The 7,164-nt window shown below is 46.0% G+C and overlaps 1 long non-coding RNA gene across 1 annotated transcript; it reads left to right on the top strand.

The window, feature by feature from the left end:
• The first annotated feature begins 411 nt into the window (after positions 1-411).
• Positions 412-4,332, top strand: Gm41514. Its single transcript, XR_876315.3, has 2 exons — positions 412-3,964; positions 4,197-4,332. It is a non-coding gene; the product is annotated as a predicted gene, 41514 (long non-coding RNA).
• Positions 4,333-7,164: the final 2,832 nt, after the last annotated feature.

Raw genomic sequence — 7,164 nt, 5'->3', positions numbered from 1 at the left:
AGGTTTTATTCTGAGATCCCATTATCATTGAGGTGGGTCTGCAAGTTAATTCTATAGAGTCCATCAAAGGGACTCCGTTGGTAGAGTGCTTGCCTAGTATGAGGAAGACCTTGTTTTTCTGGTTAACACTACGTAAGTTGGGCATAATGACACACACCCGTTGTGGTGGTTTGAATGGTTGTCTATGGGAAGTGACACTATTAGGAGGTGTGGCCTTGACAGTGCAGGCTGGCTCTGTACAGTGTGGAAAAGAACCTCCTCCTGGATGATTGTGGAAGATATAATCTTCTAGCTGCCTGCATATTAAGATGTAGAACTCTTAGCTTTTCCAGCACCAAATCTGCCTGCATGATGCCATGCTTTTCACCATGATGATAAGGACTGAAACTCTGAAACTAAAACCAATTAAATGTTTGCCTTATAAGAGTTGCCTTGGTCATAGTGTCTCTTCAAAGCACTAAAAGCCTAACTAAGACATCTTTGGTTCAAGCACTCAGGGAAGTGGAGGCAAAAAAAATCAAAATAAAGTTTAAGGTCTTCCTCTGCTAGCTAGTTAAAGTCAGCCTAGGCTACATGAAACAAGTCTTTAAAAGAAAAAAAGGTAGGTAAAGGCCAACAATCCTGTCAACCTGAGTCCACTCTCCAAGACTCAGGTAGTGTAGGGAGACAATTAACTCTGAAAGCTGTAATCTGGGGGGCTGGGGAGATGGCTCAGCGGTTAAGAGCACTGGCTGCTCTTTTCAGAGATCATGAGTTCAATTCCCAGCAACCACATGGTGGCTCACAATCATCTATAATGAGATCTGACTCTCTCTTCTGGAGTGTCTGAAGACAGCTACAGTGTACTTGCATATAATAATAAATAAATCTTTTTTTTTTAAAGTTGTGATCTGACCTCCACATGTGTGTGGTAGCATGTGTGCCTTTGCTCATAGACACATACACAAATATGTAGTGATTTTTTTTTCAAAAAAGAAAAAAAAAGTTGTTCAGTAGATAAAGATGAAAGGGAGACGATTGAAGTGTGTGTAAGGTAGGGTGTTATTTCTGTTTGGATTTTTGGTAAGGTCAGAAGTCACCGTGCTAGCCCTTTCACTGAGCACAGTCATCTGCTGTAGTGCTGTTCTGTGTCCAAGAAGAACTAGGAGCTCCTCCACAGTCCCCACCACCACCACCACCATGCACACTGCTGAAGAAATGTCTGCTAGGGGTGACAATTTGGGCATAGTGGTGCTTGCCAGGGGGAGGTTTGTAATGCAGGTCAGCTAGAGAGGGGACTTTCTCTGGACATACTTAGACTGGTCATAATGATGGTGGGAAGAGGTTACAGAGTTCCACTCAGCCTCACAATGTACATAATTAGAAACCCTATTCTTGGAGAATAGTGTTTTTTCCAGAACACAGATAACAGAGGGGACGAACATTCTGTGGCCCTGTAAGTAACAGGTTGGCCTTGATTAGAGGGGAAAAATGAAGCAAGATGAATCAAAGGAGGAGGTCGCACAGGGCAGCCAGGAAAACTAGGTTCGAAGACATAGAAATGGAGAGTTGTTCTGTTGCTGACAGCCTCGTGAAGGTCAGATGTGAGGACTGGAGTCTATGAAGACGTTAGTTCTTATTTCTATTTATTTTGTGTCTGGGCATGCATATGCCGCAGTACAAATGGGGAGGCCAGAAGACAACATTTTAGGAACTGATTCTCTCCTTCCTCCTTGCTTGAAGATAGGTCTCTAGTTTCTGCTTCTGTGTTCCATACTCTAGTAGCTCCCTGGCCTTAGAGTTTCCAGCAAGTTCTCCAGTCTCCACTTCTCATCTTGTCAAAGGAGTTCAATCCTTAGCACAGCCTGAGCCAGCATGGTAGCCTATGGCTGTAATCTTAGTATTTGGGAGGGAGAGGCAGGAAGATCAATGTAAGGTCATCTTTATCTACATAATGAATTCAAGGCAAGCCTGGACTACATAAGTCCTGGTCAGAAAGAATGAAAGGAAGAGAGGCAGGAAAGAAAAAAGTGTACAAATGAGCAGGACAGGTAACAGGACATCATTGGGGCTCAGCAGGTGGATTTGAGGAGAAACAAACAGTACTTTAAAAAAGAAAAAAAATTGAAAAATCAAGAAATGAGTTGATGGACACACTTGTGTAGGACTATAAAGAGTAAATGAAGAAGCAGGGACATTAGGAAAAATCTCCAGAGATTGAGCATGAAGACTGGGCATGGCAGGGGACACAACTTTAGCCCCCAAGTTGAGGAAACAGAAGCAGGAGGATCTCTGTAAGTTCTAGGTCAGCAGGGGCTACATAATGAGACTTTGTATCAAATAACCACAAAAGTGTGAGAGAGATGAAAAACATCAAAAGGACACTCAGGCTAAGAGAGAAGTGGCTCAGTTGTGGAAGCTCTTGACTTCCAAGCAATGGGAGCTCAATTCCTAGAACCCATATTAAGACGTTCTGCTGTGGTAGTCCTGGAGAAGTGGAGAGACAGCATCCATGGAGCTCACTGGCCAGCCAGCTTACCCTAATCAGTGAGCACCAGGTCCCAGTGAATGACTATTCCTCAAAAAAGGTGGAAGGATCCTGAGACGAAGCACCCAAGATTGACCACTGACCTCCACATGCAACCACACACATGTACATGCAACAAACACACACAAAGCCTTGTGGAAATTCTAATTCCTTGGAAACCATTGTTTCCATAGTCTGACAGCCAAAGTGAGGGCACAGGTATATGTCTCTTTGAATATCTTCATTCTTTCAGGATGGTTATACTCTGAGAATGAGGAAAGCATTTAAGACATAGAAGTGAACATTTGTCAGTTGCCTTCCATCTCCTTCTAGGACCCATAAGTCTAGGTCTGTTCCCAGGGATAATGTATATCGCTTAAGACCTGTGAATGCTGCACAGCATGGCACTAGCCTCCCCTGGACTCAGTAAAAAAATCTGGGCAAGAGTCAGTCAGTGGTTTAGCTGAGGCAGAATGATGCCAGGGCCCATTTGGTCACAGGCTGTACCAAAGGAAGGCTGAGTCACAAAGTAGGTCAGGAGGACACCACCTTGTGGCCTCAGTCATGCAACCCCAGGCAGATTACAGCTCTTCTCAGGTGTGACCCAGAACATGGACTGGACACCTGGTATTAGATAGGCTATGACTTCTAGAATGCTGAGTGAAAAATGAACAGGAACAAGTAGCCTTGTTTTCTTTGTGCATTCAGTGACCTGTTTGGTATCCAAAAATGGAACCACACCTGAGCACATTTGTGGGCAGGATGAAGCTGTGTACACCATCCTTGGGGAACCAGCTTCCATAATGCAGGACCAGAGCCAGTCTCCCTCACAGACTTTTCTTCCATGCCTTTAATACCCCCTCTTCCACCAATACCCATCAAGATGATGAAGACTTTGAAGTCACACTGATGCCTATCATCTTTGCAGATAAAATCAAAGGTTGAGGAATGGTAAAGCCGTCATTGAAGAGAACATAAACAAGAATGGAAACATAGGAAAGACTGGGTGGGAAATGTGGAGATTAGCAGGGACTCAGGATCCTGCCCTGATCCCCAGTCAGGTCATGATGCTCTCTCCAAAGGTTAGTAAGAAGCAGTCTTGGGAGACAGCATGGGAAGACTGGCCTGAAATCATGTAGGACAAAGGTAGGGACAAAACAGGGATGCTTGTGGGTGTGTGGTAACAAACTTGGACTATAAAAACAGAAAGTAACAAACATAAACTCCATAACAAAAGATGGAAAGGAGAACATGACAAGTGAAAACATGAAAATTAAAAGTTGATTTCACAAACATTTTGTTTTACAGAGACATCTTGTTTTGTTTTGTTGTGATGTCCTCTGACCCCCTTACAGCACCATGGTCTCCTTCCTTTCCTGGGGTGACAAGTGGAGACTCAGCACACAGTGTCTGCCCAGCCTCCACCATGGGCATGTGATCCCTGATGACCCGGGGCAGGTGAGTAAGAGCCAGAGAGCCCTGACACACATCTGCCTTGAGTACTTAGTGAGATCTCGATTGTCAACTTGATGGTCTTTAGAATACTCACAGAAACAAACTTGTAGGTATGCCTGTGAAGGAGTTTCTAGATTAAGTTAATAAACATAGTACCATCTGGTAGGCTTAGGTCCCAGACTAAATAAAAGGAGAGTTGAGCACCAGCGTTCAGAACTCTCCGCTTCCCTCACAGCTTCAAGACCTGCCACCTTGGCTTCCCTGCTATGGTGGGCTCTTTGCCTTGGAACTGTGAATCAGAGTAAACCCTGCCTTCCTTAAGATGCTTCTGTCAAGTGGTCACAGTAACAATAAAGAACCAATACACTTAGGCTTTTTTGTTGTTGTTTGTGTTTTTGTCTTTGTTTTGAGAAAACTCATGGTGATCCTCCTACCTCAGCCCCTTAAGTGCTGTCATTACAGGAACAAGCCACAACACCCAGCTCTGGATTTTTCTTTTCATACTAATCCTCGTGCTTTAACTCACAGGTTTCCTTTTTTCATCTGCATTTCTTAGAGTGATTCACTTCACATAAGGGACCATCCTAAACAGAATACAGACCAGAACAATTAACATCAAAGTCAGTCAAGGGCAGACCTGTTAGGGAGCAGCTGCTGAGCTCAGAGGCATCGCAGAAGCAGTCAAGCACAATGACATCTTAGTTAGGCTGATATAGAAAGCATTCGATAGACACCTTCAATTCAAACTGTCATGTTGGAAACAACTCCCCCCCCCCCAGTTTTGTTTTGTTTTTTTTTTTTTAATTTCTCTGTGTAATAGCCCTGGCTTTCCTGGACAAACTTTGTAGACCAGACCTGTCTCAAACTCACAGAGATCTGCCTGCCTCTGCCTCCCAAGTGCTGGGACTGAAGGCATGCATTACCATCAATGGCCTTGGAAACAACTCTTAATGCAACAGTATTGGCAGTGGGCCTCAAGAGAGCTGAGGCAATGATTTGTGCTGAGGCCCAGGAAGTGGCTAGCTGTCCTGAGAGAGGTGAATCTTGCAGCTGGCTCAGGTGGCCTGAGAGAAGTAGGTCATGTCTAGCTAGCTCTCACCCTCTGTTGCCTCACGTCATGGTGCAGAATGGGGTCCTCTCGGATTCTGAAGCTATGCTTTTGGACTTCTCAGCATCCAGAACCCTAAGCCCTACATCACTCCTCATTTAGTATGGCAATATGTCAGAGAAAGACAAATCAGAGACTTTATTCAAAGCTAAGGTAGAGCTGGAGAGAGAGTGCAACTGGGACCAGCTGTGGACCTGAATTTGATCCAAAAATCCATGAAAAAGCCAGGCAGAGTGGCTTGTAATCCCAGCCCTGTGGAGGCAGAAATTAGTGGATTCCTCGGGCTCACTAACCAGAAAACCTTGCCTACTTCATGAACTGAAGATCAGTGAGAGACCCTGTCTCAAAACAAGGTAGAGGATTCATGAAAAATAACACCTGAGGCTGGAAGACACACACACAGAGGGGAGGGAGGGAGGGAGAAGGAGGGAGGGAGGGAGGGAGGGAGGGAGGGAGGGAGGGAGGGAGGGAGGGAGGGAGAGAGAGAGAGAGAGAGAGAGAGAGAGAGAGAGAGAGAGAGAGAAAGAGAGAGAGAGAAGAAGAAGGAGGAGGAGGAGGGGAGGGAGGGAGAGAGGTGGGAGGGGGAGGGAGAGAGTAGAAGAGAGGGAGGGAGAGGGAGAGAGAAAGGGAGAGTGGGAGGGAGAGGGAGGGAGTGGGGAAGAGGGAGAGGGAAGAAGAAAAAGAAGGAGAGAAAGAGGGGGGAGAGAGGGGAAGGGAAGTGGGGGGGAAAGAGAGGGAGGAGACGGAGGGAGAGGGAGGGAGTGAGGGAGGAAGAAGGAGAAGGAGAGGAAGAGGGGGAGAGGGAGAGGGAAAGGAAGAGGGAGGGAGAGGGGGAGGAAGGGAAGCAGGCAGGAGTGGGATTCTTCCTGTGTAGGTAGGTACAGCTATTTTGTGTTTTATCTTGTTTCTCCTCATAATCGAACTTAACAGAGTTTCAGCCTAGAAGAAAGTCTTCTGAAAGCATCTCTGTGGCCCTCTGCTACTCAGGGTCTCATAACAGTCCTATAGAACTCAGTCTGGGCCACATCTTGTGGAATATTTCCCACCAGTGTGTGAATGAGGTTAGTTTAAGGCGTTGATTCCAGTTCTTTCAGAAGTCCACTTCATCCCTAGGACTCTTGATCTGCAAGGGAGCCATCAGCTCCCATCTGTCTGTCACCAGCATAAGACAAGCAAGGCTCAGGACCTCTATAGTTGTCCATGTGCTTAGCAGATGCCTGAAAGCTGTCCCTGCCACAGCAGCAGCCATGGTCCTAGGGTGAATGCCAGTGAGCTGGGGGAACCAAGAGCACTTCCTCCTAGGCTCTTGTTCCTTACCATGGTACTCTGGGCTGCCCAAGGCAGGGGACTTTCCAAGACAGAGGATACCCATAACATCACTGCCAGGGTCCAGCACTCCTGGGCCAAGGCTGCTCTTACCAGCCATATATCTTCTTTGTTCTCTTGACATCCACCTATGGAACCTGTCTAGGTTCTCTCACAGAAGGCAGCTTCCCTGAGTTTCTCTCAATATAAAATGGGGCTGCATCTCTCCTGGCACCTGCCCCTGAGGACATTTCCATGCTTTATTGCAGAGAAGTTTGATTGGTATGAGTGGGCGTGGCTGTAGAAGAAGAGTGCAGGGATCACCCCTCCTCTATAGCAATTGAAGGGGTGACTGATTCCCAAAAGCACAGCTGGTGAGACCAAGGTCCTAGAAGAACACTGTGGATTGGTGGTGTTTTGTTGTTTTTGTTTATTTGTTTGTTTGTCACCTTGACACAAGCTAGAGTCATCTGGGAAAAGGGAATCTCAACTAAAAAGATGTCTCCATCAGACTGGCTGTAAGTCATTTTCATGGTTCACAATTGATATGGGTGGTGCCACCCCTGGGAAGGTGGTCCTGGGTGCTATAGGTAAGCAAGCCATAAGGAGTAAGCCAATAATCAGCACTCCTCCATGGCATCTGCATTAGCTCCAAATTCCTGTCCTGTTTCCATTCTTGACCTGACTTCCTTTATCATATGAAGTGTGCTGTGGAACTGTAAGCAAAATAAGCCCTTTCCTCCCCAAGTCACTTTTCTTCATGGTGTTTTATCACAGCAATAAAACCCTA

This window comes from Mus musculus, chromosome 16 (genome assembly GCF_000001635.26).
Source record: "Mus musculus strain C57BL/6J chromosome 16, GRCm38.p6 C57BL/6J".
Lineage (NCBI taxonomy): Eukaryota > Metazoa > Chordata > Mammalia > Rodentia > Muridae > Mus > Mus musculus.
This window is presented reverse-complemented; position numbering and strand designations above follow the sequence as displayed.